At 48.0% G+C, this 21,693-nt stretch overlaps 1 pseudogene across 1 annotated transcript; it reads right to left on the bottom strand.

Annotated features, from left to right (window-relative positions):
* Positions 1-11,631: 11,631 nt before the first annotated feature.
* On the bottom strand, positions 11,632-14,794 carry LOC147883212 (pentatricopeptide repeat-containing protein At2g33680-like; annotated as a pseudogene). Its single transcript, XR_015543745.1, has 3 exons — positions 14,633-14,794; positions 14,313-14,497; positions 11,632-14,119 (listed from the first exon to the last, which is right to left on the bottom strand). The product of XR_015543745.1 is annotated as a pentatricopeptide repeat-containing protein At2g33680-like (transcript).
* Positions 14,795-21,693: the final 6,899 nt, after the last annotated feature.

Below are 21,693 nucleotides of genomic sequence, written 5' to 3'. Positions count from 1 at the left end.
TACAAACAGGTGAAGGGCTGCCTAGAGGAGACTCTTCACCCCACTTGTACACAAAGTACGATCCTAAGTAAGGGCCAGTAGTGCCAGTCATGTAGATGGCCTCCCAACAGATATCATCAAAACAACCTCACCCATCGTAAAACCGTGGGTAAGCCGATGGAGTCCATGTAAGACTGGACCCTCACAACGACTCCATGGATAAAGAGGGACTATACCCGTGAGATTTTGTTGCTTCCGGGTGCTGTGCTCCCATACTTAGGACATAGAGATGTCAGCAACTCACCTCCCCAGCTGTGAAGCCCGATATGATGATGACATGGGGCTAGTGGACTTAGGCCTGCCACAAGGGCAAGATCAGGAGGCAGGAACAGAACACTGGCTTCTTCTTCACAAAAGGTGAGCCCACACGGTTTCGGATATATTCACACACTCTAAGGTTGAGACAGGACGAGTAGACGGCTTCTCATGTGAGAGATAGATCTGCACTTTATGTGATATGCAAGAGACTGAGACAAAGGATCATTGTTGCCCTTGGATCAATCTAATGTGGGGCTATACTACAAATAGGTGAAGGGTTGCCTAGAGGAGACTCTTCACCCCACTTGTACACAAAGTACGATCCTAGGTAAGGGCCAGTAGTGCCAGTCGCGTAGATGGCCTCCCGACAGATATCATCAAAACAACCTCACCCATGGTAAAACCGTAGGTAAGCCGATGGAGTCCATGTAAGACTGGACCCTCACAACGACTCCATGGATAAAGAGGGACTATACCCGTGACAATTTGTTGCCTTTTTTTTTTTCCCGAAAAAACAGTGTTGATTATATTACTTCGAAAAAACAAGATACAAGGGGTCAGTTTTGCAGCTGACGGGGCTGCGTTCACAAATCGGACGCAGCCCTAAGTGGAAACAAAAAGCTTTCTCTCACGGAGGGATTAGGTGGGTGTGAATAAACAGCCAGAGTGGCGGTGAGTAGCGCCACTGAAGACCCTGAGAAGTATGCTCGAAGAAGAGGCCCTGCGTATCCCAATCTCGGAGGAAACGTCTCCGCTTCTCCCGGCCAGCCCGGGAATCCCCCTGGATCTGGTCCCACTGGCCTCTGAGCGTGTGGATAATCTCGCTCCTGATGTTGGCCATGACCTGGGCAGTCGAAAGAGAGGTACCACCGAGGATCTGCGCGCAGCAGCGCGAGGTCCAAATGTGCCATCGACAGGTTCCCCGGGCTTCCCCAAGTTTACCATCGACTTCTTTCTGTTATTGGGGAGCATTTTGGCGCAGTTGCTGAGATCCCACCCCTCCCTGGGTTGCCATTGACTGCAGCAGAGGCAACCAAGGCTGATGGGGTTCCTAGAGTTAGGGTCCTTTGCAAGGATCCTAACCTCAAGATGGATCACGTTATGATCCAGCGCCCGGATGGTTCCTTTTTTCGCCAGAGAGTGGAGATTTCAGGCAGGCAGGACCAGTGCAGGATTTGCAGGACCTCGGGACACTTTGCCAGGGATTGCCCCAGGAAGAAGAAAAGGCCCAAGAAGCCCTCTGGTACAGCTACCGCCCTAGGGCATCGACAGGGGGGACAGGGGGGTGGATTAGACCCTGCACTTGCCCCTCGACCTCGACAGAGGGGTGGTACAGGTCCAGCTCCTGCTCCTCGTCCTTCGCTTGGCGGTCCTCCTCAGTTAGGTGGTGGTACAGGTCCAACACCTATTCCTTGGCCTCGACAGGGGGGTGGTACAGGTCCTTCACTTGCTCCTCGACCCCCACCTCCCTCAGGCACACGCGACGCTCTACAGTGGGTTCCAGTACGTGTGCAGGTCCCTCCTTCAGTTCACGAGGGTACCTTAGTAGACTCTGCTTCACCTCGAGCTGTCCCTCTTGTCTCACCTTGCACAGTCCGAGACGCTGAAGCTTCGACCTCCTCCCCAGTTGCAGCTTCTTCCTTAGATCCAGCAGTGCCAGATGCTCCTCTTGAGGTAGGAGAGATCTCCGCGGCTGGGCAGACACAGGATAGAGAGCATTCCTCACTTCCTCCCTTGGATAGGGGGAAGGGGATAGCTTACACTATTGATCCTCTTCCCTCACAAGGGATCCTTCGCACTCCGGTGTCTGGCTTGCTCCACAGGAACTCGTTTTCAGCCTTGGCAGAGAGTTCAGATTTCCCAGAGGAGGAGTTTGTGCCTGCTACTTTTGGGGAGCCAGTGGTTGGGTTTCCTATTGACAGGGCTTCTTCTTCAGGTGCTAGGATTCTTTCCCCTGTTGATTTTCCACCACTTGGTTCCATCCCTCCCTCCTCAAGCAGGAGGTCTTCCCCTGTTGAGGGGTTTGTTTCCGCCACTAGGTCGGGTAAGGTGTTCCACTCTACATCCTCCCGTCGATGAGGATTATCAGTTGGAACATACAGGGCCTAGGTGGCGTCCCACATCGCCGCCGTAGACAGCTGATCCGGGATCAGCTTCATCCAGGTGTTACTGGGGGTTCCATTGATATATTATTTATTCAAGAGCACAAGCTGGATTATAGAGATTGTGCCAAGTCAGGCAAGTTGCTTTCTGGCCATACTTTTTGGTCGCCTGCCTTGGGCACCAGGGGAGGCACTTCTATTTCAGTTTCGCAGTTGGTTCTCCCCTTAGTTGTTGGGCACGGAGTCATTATCCCCTCTAGAGCTCAGTGGATTATTCTTTTGATTGGAGGGCGTAAGGTTGGCTTCCTTAACCTATATGCCTCCAACATTAGAGGGGAACGTGTCCTTATGTGGAAGACTTTGCTCTCCTGGGCCCCCATTGTGGATTCATGGGTGATTGGAGGTGACTTAAACATGGTCGAGTTACCGTCAGACAAAAAAGGGGGTAGAGAAGGCGGACTTCACTCTTTGGAGAGAGCAGCTTGGGATGCCTTCCTTTTCCATTTCTGTGGCAGAGATACTTGGTGTGATGATGCCTTTCTTATTCAGCCACAGTCCCTCCTGTTCTCTTGGTCGAACAGGAGGCAACAGATGCCTATTCATGCACGCATTGACAGATTTTATGTAGATGACTGGGCACTAGACAGAGGTGGATCGGTATGCATTGCTGCGGGGGTTTCCACTTCAGACCACTTCCCTGTTGTGCTGGCTATCTCAGAGCCTCACTTGAGAGGCCGGTCTGCCAGCATCAGGATTCCAGATGCCTTTTACACAGAGGAGGACCTTACAGAGGCAGCCCTACAGATATTGTTTGCTCATGTCCAGGGTGGGCAGCCACATCCATCACATGTAGCCGCTGCCCTTTCTGGTATTAGCGACTTTTACTGCTCAGTTGCTTGTACCAGGAGACGAGATATTCTCAGACGTGAGATTGGTGTTCGCCAGCAGTTGGCAGCTTTGCAGAGGGAAGAGCAGAAATGGCCTTCAGATGCTTGGATTCAGGAGCGCCTTGCTGCAGGGCTCATCTGCAGTTATTGCTTGATCAGAGAGCAGAGTATGCCTTTCATGCACGGGAGTCCTTCTGGATTCAGATGGGTGGTAGAGTCAATAAACACTTTTTCTCTACTCTTGGCCCTAGACATAGTAGAGAGAGTGTATCCCAGCTTATTGACTCACATGGGGTTTTACAACAGAGCCTGATGACGTCTTACGCATAGCTTCAGATTTCTATGCCACCCTCCTTACTGCTGATCCTGAGACACACGATAGAGAGGATGCTAGACAGGCTATTTGGCAGAGTATCCCTGTGTTGGTGAATCCGGATATGCATGTTCTACTCGACGCACCTTTCACCAACACAGAGTTCAGGACTGCACTTTCAGCCCTTCACAAGGGCAAGTGCCCAGGTTTAGATGGCCTCACCCCGTCTTTTTTCATTGCATTTTGGGATATGATTGGAGACTATATTACTTCAGCCATGCAGGCCATTTGGGACTCTAGTGAGATGCCTGGGTCGCTTACAGAGGGTCTCATCCACCTTATCCCAAAAGGAGGTAGCAGAAATTTATTGTCCCAGTGGAGGCCTATCACACTTCTGGGGACTTGTTACAAGATTCTGGCCAAGGCTATCAGCCTCCGATTGCAGCCACTTCTCCCTGATCTTATTCATGACACTCAGACGGGTTTTGTGCATGGCAGAAGTATTTTTGATAACATTTTTTCTTTCTGGGAAGCTTCAGAGTGGGCCATGCAGAGTGGCCAGAATCTTGCCATTCTACTATTGGATTTTGAAAAAGCTTATGACAGAGTAGATTGGAGTTTTTTGGAGGGCACCCTTCTACGCTTTGGATTCACTAATGCTTGGATCAGAGGTGTTTCCTCTTTGTACAGATCAGCCCATAGCCAGGTACTTATTGGTGGGGTAAGGGGTGAGAGATTTGAGATTTCGAGATCAGTCCGTCAGGGATGCCCCCTTGCTCCTTTCCTTTTTTTGTTCGTGGCCGAAGCTATGAGTATCTATGTTAGATCTCAAGCTGACATCTTTGGGCTGAGACTTCCCATCAGAAGAGAAGAGGAGCTACTTGACAGTGAGTTGGCTGACGACACAGCGATTTATTTGGATGCCTCTCCACAGACGCTCACTTCTTTCAGGACAGCATTGGATTTATTTTGCTTGGCGGCAGGGGCACAGATAAATTGGCATAAATCCAATGGCTTTTGGATCAGTGATGAGGACACTCCAGTTTGGGGGCTTGACATAGGGTCCACTTGGGTTCAGAGGGGTGTGCCTATCAGGTACTTGGGCTGCCAGGTCGGCTTGGGTATGTCTACCACGCAGCAGTTTGCTCCCGTGTTGGAGAGCATTAGAAGGAAGCTTCTCTTTTGGAGCTCAGCCAAGCTGGATCTTGCCTCTAGAGTTGTGGTGGTCAACCAGGTCCTCTTGGCCACAGCCTGGTTTATATGTTCATGTTGGTGCCGTTCTAGGGACTGCATCATTCAGCTCAGAAGACCGATCAGGAACTTTCTCTGGAGTGGGCTTGATGGCACAGCAGATGCCTTAGCCAGGGTGGCTTGGGAGACCCTCATCCTCCCTACACAGGATGGGGGTCTCAATATTATTGATCCAGATTTACAGTGCAGAGCTTTACTTTGCAAGATGGTGGTGCGAGGACTTATGCCAGGACAGGAACCGTGGAAGGACTTTCTTATCAGCAGCATACAGAGGTGCACACCTTCCTCAGGAGGAGACTGGATGAGCAGTGTTAGATGGATCTTCACCACAGCACACCTCAGGTCACCTTCGTCCCCTCTCATGGTTGCCATTCTGAAAGCTTGGGCCAGTTTCAGAAGCTTTCTTCGGAGGATTCCTCCTTCCTCCCGGGAAGAGATTGATAGGCAGCCCATCATGTGGAACGACAATATTTTAGATGATCTTGGCAGGCCACTGGGTGCCTCACTCTACATGCAGTGGGCCAGGTGGGAGAGGGGACCTGCTTCTTCTTTGGGATCTTGGAAAGCTTTCCGTAGGCTTCGAGAGGAAACCAAATCAAGGTTGACAGGACATCTCAGAGGGAGTGCAGGGAGGATCTTGCAAATTGAGGCAGCCCTTCCAGAGGCTTAGATAGACACAGATGATATGCCACTCACTTCCTCCACTTGGGCAGGTACTTTCTCGAGAGGCGGGGTTCCGCTTCAGGTCTTAGCGTTCCGAGATGCACAGGAGGATGCTTTGGTTTTTAGTGTCCAGGATGGTGGCAGATTCCTAGGTCCACAGAGGACATCTTGCTTGAGTCTGCTTTTCAGCCTATCAGGGTTGTAGGTCTTTTGATGCAGGGATCAGATTCATAGTGGTTCTTAGACCCTGACCCCTAGCTACTCTCCACCGGGTCTTGGAGGCTCTGGCTCTATGGAGGAGTTCCCATCAGGTATTTACAGTGGGACCCCGGAGAGTGGGAGTGGATTGACGCGGGGCATCGAGAGAAGAGCATCCCCTTCTTTCGTTACACGGTCAGTAATGCCAAGAGATTTCAGCTCAATAGTAGAGGTTGGAGACCCTCCAGAGTTCCTCATTGGAAGACTTTTGGTATTACTGCGGATCAGCAGAGGTACTTCTGGAGGAGCCTCTGGAAATCCCACAGGAATAGAAAGATCACTATCTTCTTTTGGCTTTCTATCCATGGAGGGATTGCAGTGAACCTTTGGAGGTCCAGATTCGGAGCCGACCCTACTTGCCCTCGTTGCCTTTCTGCTTCGGAGTCTATTCAGCATTGCTTATGGGATTGCAGACAGGCGAGATTGATTTGGATGGGGATAGCCAGGATCTTCAGTCACTTTGCCCATTCCCCACTTTTTATGACTTGGGGCTCGGTGGCTTGGCTTTCTCTTACAGGACCTCAGGTTTTCTATGAGGGAGTTGACTCCTCTCGGGCCATTTCGGTTCGATGTCATCGGGTTGAGTTCTGTTCGTTGGATGTGGTACCACACCGTCCTTTTACAGCTGTACATGCCTCTGTGGATACTTCTTGGGAGATTCTAGCGAGCATAGCAGCCTGGCATATCTGGAGAGCCAGATGCACAGAGGCTATGGAGGGTACTCAGGTTCATCCCTCACACACATTGGCTAGTATCTGGACAGACACCGTACACACTCTGATGGCCGTATGGACGGGTATGCAAGGGGACTCCTGTGCAGCCTCAGCTAGGAGGGCTTCTTTCTTCAGGGAATGGAAGGATTCTCCTTTCTTCTCTGAATCTACTACAGAAAGCCAGCTTCCGTCGTATGGAATCTAGCACCGGGAGAAACTGCTGAGCTGGCGTGATGTCCAGGCCGACCTGAAAGCCGAGATATCTAGTATTCTGCCCCCGCAGGATCCATCTGAAACCCAAAAACCTCCCCCACTGTGAGCATGCCCCAGGGTTTGTGAGAAAACCAACTGATTTGTTCCAGTTGATTTTCGCACCGGCTACCGAGCAGAAGATCTCTAAGGCCAGCCTCACCCTCTCCAGCATCATCTCATCATCCTGAACATACAGCGCTGTGTCATCTGCATACTCCGAGTCCAGGAGCTCCGTGTTCTCCCTGATGGAAAGGCGAACACCCCGGATCCCTGTCGACCTCGCCCGAAGATAGTATGTCATCGCCTCGGTGAAGAAGAGAAACAGGTAAGGAGCGAGGGGGCAACCCTGACGCACTGATCTCTCCAATCGAAATCGCTCTCCCATCCTGCCGCCGATGATGACCCTGCTGGAAGCTGTCCTGTATAACGCTGAGATATCCTGAATCTATCCTACTGGGAATCCAAGTCTCTCCAAAGTACCCTCCAGGAAGGACCAGTCCACTCGATCGTAGGCCTTCTCAAAGTCGAGAAGTAGGATGGCTAAGTGTGACCCGCTATGCTGAGCCCACTCCGTCGCCTCTGAGAAGGTGAAGACATTATCCAGGATACTGCGATCCTGGACAAAGCCTGTCTGAGTGTCATGAATGAGGTCAGGAAGTAGTGGCCGAACTCTGGCGCTGATCATCTTGGCAAGGATTTTATAGGCAGTGGTGAGGAGAGTGATCGGGCGCCACTGACGGATCTTCTGTCGATCTCCTCCCTTCGGGATGAGGCAAATCAATCCCTGGGGCGGCTGCCTGTCAGGTCTCTGAGGCGCTGCTGCAGGCTGAGTAACCTCTGCCTCCTTGCCTTTGTCAGAAGTCTTCTTATTCTTTCCTCTTTTTCTTCTAACCTCGGTCCAGCCGCTAGCCACCTCTGGACCGGCGGCTGCCTCTGCTCTTCCTGACGTGGCTGCCCGGAGGGAGGGGGAGGGGGCTGCGGGGGGGGGGGGGCGGGTGGAGCCGAGAGGAGCTGGAGAAGCGTGGACAAGCAGCAGCCAGGTGCCCAAAGCCGTGACACCTCAGGCAATGGCCTGGCTGTCCTGTGACTACCATGCTCTGAGTAATGCTGCCAGCATCTGTCACGATCTCAATCACTGCAGGGAGGGACGCAGGGTCTGCCACAGCCACACGGACTCTGGGAGCTCCTGCCGCAGCAACCGCGTCGACGAAAGTGTCATGCATCACCCAGCCAAAGTGGGAACCCAGGTCCCTGACTATCGGCCGCAACTCAGCAGCAAGGCCTGGAAAAACTAGCGTCACTGGGTGGCGAGGTATGCGGAAACGAGCATCAAAGTCCGCTGCGCTGAATCCTCGGTACCAAGGGACTATCATGATGATCTTTCCATCCACAGATGTGGGGGAACCGGCAATCAGGTTGCTTGCAGCTTTCGCAATGGAGAGTTTAAGCCAGAAGATGCTCCTTCCCATAAGGGCCACCTCCTCGATGTGGCTGTCCTCTAGCATAAGAGTGGATTGAAGCCAATCCCTGATGGCTGGTCTAGAGGGAGAGTGTCCAATGCCTCTGCCATAGACTGAAGTGAGGGCAAAGTCATTGGCAACCTGTTGTACCCGAGACGACTGTTGCTCTATCAAGATCATGCGGTAGGCTTCTGGAGAGGGAGGGTCCGGCTGGGCCTCCGGTTCCGGGCAGGGAGCCGCCATACCGCCAAGATAAACTGCGAGACCTCCGATGGGGAAGAGGCTACCACCAAAAAGGGGGGAGTTAGACGAGGGATGGAGCCTGGGTGTGACGGAGGAGGATAAGGCGAGGCGAGGCGAGGCGGGGCAAAAAAAGAGGAGGCGATGGCGAGGTGAGGTAGGGCGGCGGATATAGGGCGGGGGGGCGAGGAGAGGGCGGAGGGTGGAGGTCGAAGGTGAGGGCGGAGGGCGGAAGGCGGAGGGTGGAGGGCGGAGGTCGAAGGCGAGGGCGGACGGCGGAGGTCGAAGGCGAGGGCGAAGGGCTGTGGGCGGAGGGCGGAGGGTGAGGGCGAGGGTGCAAGGCGGGCGGAGGGCGGAGGGCGAAGGGCGGAGGGCGGGGGCGCAAGAAGGGCGGTGGGCGGAGGGCGGAGGGCGGAGGGCAGCGGGCGGAGGTCGGAGGCGAGGGTGTGGTGGCGAGGGGCGCACGGCGAGGGTGCAAGGCGAGGGCGAGGGGCGCAAGGCGAGGGCGAGGGGCAAGGGCGAGGGGCAAGGGGCGCGAGGCGGGGGCGTAAGGTGAGGCGGAGGAAAGTAGGGAGGTAGAGGCTACGGAGAGGGGGAGGAGGGCTCGCAGGAGCTCTGTCTACAAATAGAGACTACAAATTGTTGCCTTTAGGTGCTGTGCTCCCATAATTAGGACATAGAGATGTCGGCAACTCACCTCCCCATCTGTGAAGCCCGATATGACGACAACATGGGGCTGGTGGACTTAGGCCTGCCACAAGGGCAAGATTAGGAGGCAACTCACCTCCCCTTCTGTGAAGCCCGATATGATGAGAACATGGGCATAGTGGACTTAGGCCTGCCACAAGGGCAAGATCAAGAGGCAGGAATGGATCATTGACTTCTTCTTCACAAAAGGTGAGCCGACACAGTTTGGGGTATCTTCACACACGCTACAAGTAGATGGCATCTCATGTGAGAGATATATCTGCACTTTATGTGATATGCAAGAGATTGAGACAAAGGATCATTGTTGCCGTTGGATCAACCTAATGTGGGGCTACACTACAAATAGGTGAAGGGTTGCCTAGAGGAGACTCTTCACCCCACTTGTACACAAAGTACGATCCTAAGTAAGGGCCAGTAGTGCCAGTCGCATAGACGGCCTCCCAACAGATATCATCAAAACAACCTCACCCATGGTAAAACCGTAGGTAAGCCGATGGAGTCCATGTAAGATTGGACCCTCACAATGACTCCATGGATAAAGAGGGACTATACCCGTGAGATTTTGTCGCTTCCGGGTGCTGTGCTCCCATACTTAGGACATAGAGATGTCAGCAACTCACCTCCCCATCTGTAAAGCCCGATATGATGACAACATGGGGGTGGTGGACTTAGGCCTGCCACAAGGGCAAGATCAGGAGGCAGGAACGTATCACTGACTTCTCCTTCAGAGGCCTCTCTGGGTGAACGATGTCTATTTGCATAAAATCGGTCTCGATCTTGGGCACTTCTATTAGACTCCTTGGCAAACTGCAACATCTCTTGCATGTCTTGCAAGAATGTCTTAGCAGCATCATTCTGTACGCCCTTGAATCCAACCATTACTGGTGACTTAGGTCGAAATCCGTACATAAGCATAAAAGGACTGTAACGAGTACTTGAATGCTTTGCACTGTTATAAGCAAATTCTATCATGGGGAGGTAATCTTCCCACGGAGATTGTCTCTTAGAAACATATGCCCGAAGCATATCTTCAAGCAAATGATTAACCTTTTCTGTACTACCATGGATTGTGCATGTGCCATGATGTGAGGAACTCATTAGTTTCCAACTTCTCAAAAGCAAGTGTCCAGAAGGTACTTGTCCCGGTCACTAACTATGTCTGAAGGCAAACCGTATAACTTGAATAATTGGTCCACAAACGCATGAGCCAACTGAACAGCCGATATGGTCGATCTAGTAGGTAAGAATCTAGCCAACACCGAAGCCAAGGCATCCACGTGAGTAAGAGCTTGGATGGTGCTCGTCATGAGAGTTACCAAGGTTTGTAGTGCGTTCATCTGATCAGGCAAGTGAGAGTGAGTCTCATTGAGCCTTTGATCCAGAGCGGTCTGGAATGCTTCAAAGGACCAAATCATCCAATGATCATCTCCTCCCGATCTTCATCTTGGGAGAGGTGATCAACGTCAGCCATGAAGGAGGGAAGAAACTAGAAAGAGGAGAGTGAGATAGAGCAAGTAATTCCAGCCAAGAGCAGGCTGAAGTATGGAGGAATATGATCAAGTGCAGGGAATCGTTAAATATTTTTGAAAGCAAGGAAGGGTGGAGTTGATGCAATAGTAATTTTCAAATTAGATATCATACAGCCAGTCAAAATGGGGTAGTGGATGCTTTAAACAAAATTGGAGAACTAAATGTACTATACCTTTGTAAGACTAGAATATATCCAATCATACAAATTTAGCTTTTTTGTTGTTCTAAAGTCCGAAAATCTACACCGAAAATAAAAGAGAAAACGAAAGAGAAGAAAAAAGAGCTAACAAAAACTTTTTTGAAAAACTAAATGTACTAAGCTATATTGAGTTAGGAACTAATTTCTATCATTCTCTAGAAAGCCAATGCAAGACCGATAGGTAATTTGGTTAAATCTGGCAAAACTCCAAGATGGTAGCTCTAGAGCAGATAAGGATTCTCAAGATAGTGAGAATGTTACCTTTGAGAATAAGGTTTCTCAAAATAGTGAGAATGTTTACCTTTGAGAATGATGCTAGAAATCAGTATACAATCTGTCATGGATTGTTATTCTGCAAGAGGAACAACCTGAAAACACTTTTGGAACAACCAGCCAAAGAGTTCGAAAGCCTAAAGTCTTGGAACACCGCAACGAAGTCCTCGAGCTAGTACACAAGTAGCTAAACAAATACTCACAACACAGCAAGCTTTGTGGATGTAAAAGACAACTATTAGTTAATGGTTGCCTCCAGTGCCATAGATCCTAAAGGATCTCAAGAGGACTTAAATACAATCACATCATATCATATCATCTCTCTCTCTCTCTCTCTCTCTCTCTCTCTCTCTCTCAGCATTCCATGCTTCAACACTCCGTATTTAGGACGGGCACAGTTAGTGAGAGAGTATTCCAGGCCCCTTGCCAGTTACAACTTTTGTCTGACAGCATCCTGCTAGACTCACAAGCAAAATCTCCTGTTACACCTGTGTTACACCTCTTGCATGAAGGAATCGAAAGAGTTGCCACCAGTTGACACTGAAGGCTGTTGACAATAATGAAAAACAAACATCTGTCCAGCATTTGAATGTATTCTCGTGTACACAAGCCTGACATCAGGTAAAATGGTTGTTACTATTATCCCTTGCCCTTCAATTATGGGCATTTGACCTCATGGCTCCAATTTCACCCTAGGAAAAATGTATATACACTTGGACACTTCTGCCTAGGAATAGAAGGCAAAAAACCATGACCAAGCTAGCTTCTCAGTCTATACAATGGATTTTAATTGTCCTTGACCGATTTTGGCTGCATGACTAATTCAGATGTGGGATATATCCCTCCCCTTTCATATTCGTCCCTTTCATATTCAGTTTTGCATTGATATTGTAAGTTTGCGGGTGAACTCTCGCACCCACCACAAAATCATGCACCATTTTGTCCACCTCAATACAGGCCTTGCCAGGCTTCTTCCATGCATACATGAATTTCCTCAACTCACATAATTTATCTGCATCCTCCTGCATATCAACATCTGCATAAATGTCCAGCATAAGGACATACCCTGAAGCATTTTTCTGATCCATCAAGACCAGTTGATCGAAGCAATGTCTAGCTAGCTCCACATTGCTACATGTTTTGCAGTGAGTAAGCAAGGCTGTCCAGCCCACAACATTGCGAGGGAATGGCATAGTTTGCAGTAATGTTTGTGCTTCTGTCAAATATCCAGCATGCCCAAGAAGATTAACTATACAATTATAATGGTCAACTGTTGGTTTAATGGCATACTGTTCAATCATGGACCTGAGGTGGCGAAAGCCCTCATCGATCCGACCTGCATGACTGCATGCAGAGAGAAGACAGACGTGTGTGATTTCATCTGGCTTCAAGCCACTCTGTCCCATTCTCTCAAAGTACTGCAAGGCCATCTTATAATCACTCTGCTGAGCATGCCCTGCAATCATTGCACTCCACAATCCCACTCTTTTCTTTGGTAAATCTTCAAACACCATGCGGGCATCCTCAAAGCTCGCACGTTTAGCATACATGTAGATAAGGGCGCTCCCAACCTCTGCAGCTAACTCGCAGCCGCATTCCATCATGTGAGCATGAATTAGCCGGCCCTGAGAAAGAGCTGTGAGGCTGGAACATGCTTTCAATATGCTGATGAATGTAACATTGTTTGGAAATAGGCCTTGCTGCTGCATTTGTTCAGAAAGTAGGAGAGCCTCTTCTCCATAACCATGCAGGGCATACCCTGCAATCATTGTACTCCATGTAACAAGACTTCGCTGTGTCAATTTGTCAAAGACTCTCCGAGCTTCCCCAAGCGATCCACATTTTACATGCATGTCAACAAGTGCATTGCCAACACATCCATCTGAATCCAAACCATTTTGGACGATTTGTCCATAGATCATGTTACACTGACCTTCAACTGCTGTGGTGGAACAAGCTCTCACAATACTTATGAAAATGACATTGTTTGGCTCCAAGCCCTCCTTTTGCATTTGCTGAAAAAGCCGGAGAGCATCCTCCCCCTGTCCACGCTGCGCCTACCCTGTAACTATTGCACTCCATGTCACAACATCATGTTTTGATAGTTTATCAAACACCCTCTGGGCATCTGCAAGACTTCTACATTTTGTATACATGTCGATGAGGGTACTTCCAATGAATTCGTCTGACTCAAGCCCACTCTCAACAACATGGGCATGAAGAAGCTTACCGTGACCTAGGGCTGCCAAGCTAGAGAATGCTTTAATTATGCAGACAAATGTGATGTTATTTGGCTCTGTGCCTTGTTGTTGCATTCGCTGAAAAAGATGGAGAGCCTTCTCACTATGTGCATGCTGGGCATACCCTCCAATGATTGCATTCCATGTCACAACATTAGGCTTGGGCAATTTGTCCAACACCGTCTGCCCATCCTCAAGGCTTCCACATTTAGCATACATGTCAACAAGGGCGCTCCCGATATATACACCTGCCTCCAAGCCACTTTCAATAATATGGGCATGAGCCAGTTTGCCCTGATCTAGAGCTGCTATTCCAGAGCATGCTCTAAGGACAGCAACGAAGACATACTCATCTGCGTTGAAATTTGACTGTCGCATTTGATAGTACAGTTTGATTGCTTGCTCACCTTGTCCAAGGTGGTCATGTGCTAAAATGATTGCACTCCATGTAAATTCGTTCTGTTCCAGCAAATTGCAGAACACCTTGTTTGCTTCCAGCAAACTCCCGCATGCAGCTAACATGCGGATTAAGTGGCATCCTACAAATGCATTTGACACAAACCCATTCCTTGTGACAAGGCAATGCAGTTCCTTGCCTGCTGACAAGTCTTTCTTGTTTATGCACACTTGTAGGAGACAATAGAAGATGTTTGTGGAAATAGCAATTCCTTGCTTGGCCATAAGGTCCACAGCCTGAAATGCATCAGTGAGCCGTCCTTCCTTACAAAGTCTCCTTAAAAAAAGTGTGCCATCAATTCCTACCAGTGAGCTACATTCAGACTCGACTTCTACTTTTCCAATACGAGACTGACTCTAAGCTAATGAGTTCCTATGTCAACCCGAGACTGACTCTAAGCTAATGAGTTCCTATGTCACCCATACATATACTCCAAATTACAATGAGAAAATTGTCTCTAAACACGCACTTGATAGTATTTCCAGAAGGTCCGTGTTTTATAACTCTCTCCTGTGGAAACCATACCCTTTCTCTAAGAGCAGAGCCATTCAAGGTGGCCAACTTTGCTTCAACCCAATGAGGGTTTGCCCTACCATCAATCCACAAGGCTTCCTTTGTTGTGCTATGCACGAAGTCAGGAAATCTCTCATTCCTCTAAAAGGGCATACCAATGGTAAAGGTCAAAAAATTAAGCTGAACACACTAAAACACCAAGAGGAGGAGGACCAAACCAACCAATCCACATACTTTTAAAACAGCAACGTGCAAAGTTTGGGCTCATTGCACAACCTTCGCAATGATAATCTGCTCAAATTCTTGCCTACAATTTGGGCATTTGTCTACAATACTCCTGTGGCGCCACTTATGGGCACTCTTGGGGGTCTGTATGAGGCTTTGGTTGTTAAAAAGACTTTCACTCACGTAAAATGGGGGTGTGTAGTGACCAGACATGCAGTTCACTTTTGGTACCTAAGCACATAAGCACCAGATCTCGAAAAAAATAGCCACGTGAACGATCTAAGCAATCTAGAAATTGTCTAATATTTAGAAACACGTATCTATCCAACCATGTCCATGAGTAGTAGTACAACTCGACTTACTTTCTAGGAGCCAGTGGGAACTCTTATGTAGGAAGAACTGGCAAGAAAAAAGATGTTTGTTGATGTGCATGATGGGGAACGAGCCTTGTTGGCAAAAGGCAAGGGCAAGCCTCATTATGATGGCTATCAGTCCAAGACGATTCAGCACAGCCATCTAAGAAAAATTCAGATAATACACGTTAGTCTAAAAAGAAGGGTAAGTGCCATTACTATAAGAAGCTTGGACACTAAATCATCGAGTGCAGGAAGAGGTTGGAGAAAGAAAAGAAAAAGGGAAGCTGGAATGACAGTCACAGATTCCCATCAAATGGAAAATGCTTAAGCAAAATATGTGGCTGGCGATTGGTCCATATGACCTGCAACAGAGCTTGCAAGTGGCGAAGCAGAGATGGCAGGTGGATAGCAGAGGAGAAGGCCTGACTAGACAGGCTGGTTGGGCTAGATACAGCCAGCCAACCAGGCCTGGTTGAAGGGCCAACAAACCAAGGCTGGAACCTGCATGAAGATATGGGGCAGCCGGCCCCAGTTTTGGAGCACTTAAAGGGCTGGTTTTGCAGCAGACTGGTCGGCCTGTTGGGGTCGGCCAGAATGCTGCTGCTGGTCGGTTTTTTGCAGCCCTTGAAAGGCCTATATAAGGAGGGCCTTTGTGCCCTCATAAATCATCACTTGGAGCAGCAATTCAGGGAGCAGAAAGAGCAGCAGAACAGCCAACTGTGGGCCTCTATCCAGGAGGATTCAAGTGGGCTGTATAGCTGCAGACCTAGCTCAGAGTGCTGCCCACCTAGGCTGGTGCAAAGACAGCAAGGTGGAAGGGATCTGGATGGATAGTCTACAAAAGCTCGAGGTGGAGCACGCAGGCTCGAGTCTAGAGATAGCCGGCAGATAGGAGAAGGACCTTGTGGTAAGATCAGAGGACCACACCATTGGTGGGACTCTAGATCTATCTCTTTTGTATTGTGTCCATAGCTTTGGACGGAAATATATTAGTTTTGGTGTCTTCTATATCTGGCTGGTTCATTGTCTATTGATGAGTCTGCACATCTATGTGATGCACATTAAGTAAAGAAGTTTGTGATTCCACACCCACACGCACTCTGTGTGAGCTCCTGGGCATTACTATCAGTCTTCTGCTGTGCGTACCCTCTGTTGGGTCATTTCTAACAGGCTGGGGACATGGTTGGGAGATCGTACCAGTAGCTCTGCTCGAGGCTCGGAGGGGACATCCAAGTCTAGGATGTCACGGTTGGGTGGTGAGCATGCCTGCGATTTCCATCGTTGTTCTATGGCTATGTTCTTGTGCTTGTTTTGCAAGTCCAAGCTTTTAGGAGTGCTAGGGTCGTGTCAGTTGGTATCAGAGCCAGCCCCTGTAACAGAATTCTGTAGAGCGAGGTTTGTTGAAGCTTCTTCCAGGTATGCTTCAAGAATCTACTATTTGCTGCACTTTCCCATCTCAAGATGGTGTAATTTTCAGTTAGGGATGATGAGAACTAGAGAGTTGGTTGAAGGTAGTACTAGAGTATTCAGTCTGTAGGACGGGTATGAGAAAGTAGGGTAGAAGGGAATACCCTCTAGATTGCAAGGAGAAGGTACTAAGGGACTGGCAGGTGCAGCCCTGCACCCAACAGCCCCTGGAGCACAGGAGCAACGACCAAGCAAGGTCATCGCCCCCTACCTTGTTGCTGCGATTCAGGCTCTAGCCCTGGCAGGGCCAAGCAAACACACAGGCAGTACAACAGTCTGGTATGTACTTGATATTTTGCATTTGAGCCTTTATAGCATGCTGTGGAGTGACTCAGGAATCCATGAGCCTGCAAAAGAGGCACACAGGTGGCGGCATAGGTAGGCTGGAAGCGCCTGTGTGGCGAGCTGTCTAGCAGAAGAGATGGCGCAGAAGGGCAAGGCAGACCAGCAGATTAGGTTGTCCACATGGAGGCCAGGTGGAGCAGCAAATGGGGCTGCTACTAGGCAGTGGCATGCCTTATATAGGGCTGGGCCCTTGCCTTAATTGGAGGGCCAAAGGCCCTAGAAGTTTGGGCCAAAGGGCCCCGGTTTCAGAGCCCTTAAAGGGCTGGACCAGCAGCAGACTGGTCGGCCAGTATGAAGCTGACTGGTCGGTTTTTATGACTGGCCCCTGGGCCTATAAAAGGAGGGCCTCCAGCCCTCATAAATTATTCTCTAGAGCAGCCCTCTGACAGCAGATAGGAGCAGCAAGAAGGCAAGCCTTGGGCCTATCCACAGGAGGTGAAGGTGACCGTGAAGGAGCTGCAGACTGAGCTTGAGTGGCAGCCCACCTAGGCTGGTTTCCAGACAGCAAGGTGGAGAGGATCGTTCTGGACGGAAAGTCTACAGACGCTCAAGGTGGAGCACGCGGGCTCGAGTCTAGAGATAGCCGGCAGATAGGAGAAGTACCCCGTGGTAAGATCAGAGGACCACACCATTGGTGGGACTTTGGATCTATCTCTTTTGTATTGTGTCCATAGCTTTGGACGGAAATATATTATTTTGGTGGTTTCTCTATCTGGCTGGTTCATTGTCTATTGATGAGTCTGCACATCTATTTTATGCACATAAGCTAAGAAGTTTGTGATTCCACACCCCACATCACACTGTGTGAGCTGAAGATGAGGATGAGGAGGACGACACTGAAGATGCCGACTACACCCCTTCAGGTAAGTGTTATTTAGGTAAAAGTGCATCTTATTTTCGTACTTCTTTGTTACATATGACTGCACTATTGCACAAAAAAGAACATAGTGTCTTATTTGATGATGGAAGCACCCATGATTTCATTTCGCAACGTTTAGTTGAAAAGTTAGGGCTCGCAACCATCAAAACAAAATATTAAGTCAAATCAGCTTTTCAAGGTTCGAATTATAATTGTTTGCAAATGGTTAAGGATCTTGAGGTGACTTTAGGGCCATTAGTTGAGAGCCGTGATTTCTTAGTCGCTCCTTTGCGTGAGCAAGATCTCATTCTAGGGATGCCCTGGCGCATCGATCATAATGCCAAACCTGATTATCTTGAACGCACCATTACTCTGACTCAAGGCAATGAGACTATGACTCTAGAATGCGACAAGAATCTTCCCTCTTGGCCTATATTGTCACATACCCAAGCTAAAAGAGCTTTGTGCAAACGTGAGAAGACATATCTATTTATGGTCAATAAGATTGAGGCTAGTCCTGAGACTAAGAAAACTAAGCAAGAGCCTTTGGATCCTTTTCTAGCTACCTATGACGACTGCTTTATGGAAGACTTACCCCCTGGCCTACCTCAATCTAGACCTGAGGATCATAGGATTGACCTTATTCCAGGTAGCGCACCATCGTGTAAATCACCATATAGGCACAATCCTACTGAACAGCAAGAGATTCAATCCCAAATAGAAGATCTTTTGGCTAGAGGCCTAATTCGACCTAGTAGCTCACCATTTGAGGCACCCGTTCTTCTTGTCAAGAAGAAAAATGAAACTTTCCGAATGTGCATCAATTATCGTGCCTTAAATAAAATCACAGTGAAAAATCGACACCCCATTCTGAGTGTTGATGATCTCTTCGACAAGTTAAAAGGATCCACAATCTTTAGCCAGATCGATCTTAAGTCAGGATATCATCAAGTGAGAGTGATATTTTCAAGACTGCTTTTAGAACCCAAACTGGTCACTATGAATTTCTTGTTATGCCTTTTGGATTGACCAATGCACCTGCCACATTTAGTCAGACGATGAATCGTATCTTCCTACCCTATCAAGACTTTGTGGTAGTTTTCTTTGATGATATCATGATTTATAGCAAGAGTTGAGAGGAACATGAGAAACACTTGAATCTTGTTTTCTCCCTCTTATGTGAGAACCAACTGTATGCCAACCCGGAGAAAAATTCTTTTTTCCAACGTGAAATTGAATATCTTGGACACATTGTTTCAGCTGAAGGCATTCGAGTAGATCCCAAGAAGGTAGAAGTGATAGTAAACTGGCCACAGCCTGAAGATATCCATGAGTTACGATCTTTTCTAGGTCTGTGTAGTTTCTATCGCAGATTTGTTAGAAATTTTGCACACAAGGCACATCATTGACCGAACTACTACGTAAGACTCGTGCTTTCTCTTGGGGTGAGCAGCACACTTTAGCTTTTCAACGACTTAAGGGTGCAATAACACACACACCAGTTTTGACCATGCCGGACTTTACGAGAACCTTCTTTGTCATGGTTACTGATGCTAGTGGATAGGGTTTTGGGGTTGTGCTCATGCAACATAACCATCCAATTGCATTCGAGTCACGTAAATTAAAACCAGCAGAGCTAAACTATTCCACATATGATAAATAATTAGCCGCTGTGGTGCATGCCCTTAAACTCTGGAAACACTATCTTATGGGTTCCGAGTTACTCTTGAGACTGATCACCGGAGTCTTAGACATCTCCTTACTCAGCCGGTGATCTCAGATTGGCACATTAAATGGGCTGCCTTTATTGGACAGCTTTAAACCGATGATCCAATATCAACTAGGCAAAGACAATGTAGTTGCCGATGCACTGAGCCGTCGACCTAGCATAAATAATATCTCAGTCATCGAGGGAGACCCTTTCGAGCCTTTGAAGGCGGACTATCCTACTGATCGAGACTTTTCAAAAATCTGGCATACGATTAAGCAAGCTAATAGCACCCCTATGGCATCGTATTCCATTCATAATGACTATCTATTCTACGAAAAGCACTTGTGTGTCACTGCACCATTTCGACGCTTGGTACTAGAAGAGGTACATCAACCACCCTACATGGGACATAGAGGCGTCGCTGCTACGTATATCAGACTGTAATTCAAGATTTTTTCTGGCCTAAGCTTAAAGTTGATGTTGCAAATTTTGTTGCACAATGTCTTATTTGTCAAAAACTCAAGAGCTACAAGGGCAAATATCAAGGTTTACTTATGCCTTTACCAATTCCTGATGGCCCATGGGAACAGATTTCTATGGACTTTATTATTGGATTTCCTACAAGTAGCTCAGGTTTTGATATGATTTGGACTATCATTGATAGATTTAGCAAGCAGGCTTACTTTATTCCTTGTAAGAAGACCTTGACCGCAGTTCAGGTTGCTCAGTTGTTCATCAAGCACATCTTTATACACCATGGCCTTCCAAAAGTAATCGTGTGAGATCGGGATAGTAAATTTTGTAGTAACTTTTGGACCGCACTCTTTGACAATCTTGGTACAAAGTTAGATTTTTCCACTGCTTTTCATCCCGAGTCTAATGGCCAAAACCGAGGTCACACAAAATACTATTTGTGACATGTTGCGTGCTTACGTGTCTGCTCAGCTAGGCAAATGGGACAAATTTGTATACATATTACAATTTGCCTACAACAACACTAAGCACTCTGCTATAGGCAAATCTCCATTCCAAATTGTCTATAAAAAGACCATTCCTACTCCATTGACCCCCCTTAAGCACCAAGTAGAGGCTGCTAATCGATTTACTGAAGATTCTCTAGCATTTTGGCTACTGTCAAAAAGAATATCGAGCATGCTCAAGCTGTGTATAATGCACGTGCAAACAAGGGTAGAAAGAAAGTTGTATTTGCTGAAGATGACCTAGTCATGTTACGTATTGAGAAGTGCAGACTTAAGAGTATTGAGACACACCCTGTATTTAAATCTGCTCCTAAATCCTATGGTCCCTTAAAAGTTTTGGAGCGCATTAATGACAATGCCTATCGGCTCGAATTACCATCCTTTTCATGTGCACCTCCTGAAACCTTTCCATGGAGACCCACCAGTTCGACCTATTTTAGACAATGCACCATTGCTTCAAGGAGAGACCTAGCTCTTAGAGCCAGACCAGATCATTGATCAACAAATCACTCAAACAAGACGTGGAAACTCGTATCCTATTTATCTTCTTACATTTAAGAACCACCCTGATTTATTGACTACCTCTTTGTCACGCAATTGAGGCGAATGCGATTTCAAGCAAGAGGGATGTTACGAGAATTGGAATTATCCCATTAATTTAATCCTTCAGTGTTTAGTTTAGTGAGATCCAGCATTTTTGTCGCGCATCTGATGCATGTGTGCTCGCTGTTCCATAGTTATGCATGTGTGCTCCCACATGGTTGGATATACGGCTGCGCAGTTGAAGCAAAGTTGGCCACCTTGAATGGCTTTGCTCTTAGAGAAAGGGTATGGTTTCCACAGGAGAAAGTTATAAAACATGGACCTTCTGGAAATACTATCAGGTGCATGTTTAGAGACAATTTTCTGATTGTAATTTGGAGTATATGTATGGGCGACATAGGAACTCATTAGCTTAGAGTCAGTCTCGTATTGGAAAAGTAGAAGTCGAGTCTGAATGTAGCTCACTGGTAGGAATTGATGGCACACTTTTTTTAAGGAGACTTTGTAAGGAAGGACGGCTCAGTGATGCATTTCAGGCTGTGGACCTTATGGCCAAGCAAGGAATTGCTATTTCCACAAACATCTTCTATTGTCTCCTACAAGTGTGCATAAACAAGAAAGACTTGTCAGCAGGCAAGGAACTGCATTGCCTTGTCACAAGGAATGGGTTTGTGTCAAATGCATTTTTAGGATGACACTTAATCCGCATGTTTGCTGCATGTGGGAGTTTGCTGGAAGCAAACAAGGTGTTCTGCAATTTGCTGGAACAGAACGGATTTACATGAAGTGCAATCATTTTAGCACATGACCACCTTGGACAAGGTGAGCAAGCTATCAAACTGTACTATCAA

Source organism: Dipteris shenzhenensis, chromosome 28, assembly GCF_047967505.1.
Source record: "Dipteris shenzhenensis isolate YYH24624 ecotype China chromosome 28, Dip_SZ_1.0, whole genome shotgun sequence".
Taxonomy (NCBI): Eukaryota; Viridiplantae; Streptophyta; class Polypodiopsida; order Gleicheniales; family Dipteridaceae; genus Dipteris; species Dipteris shenzhenensis.
This window is presented reverse-complemented; position numbering and strand designations above follow the sequence as displayed.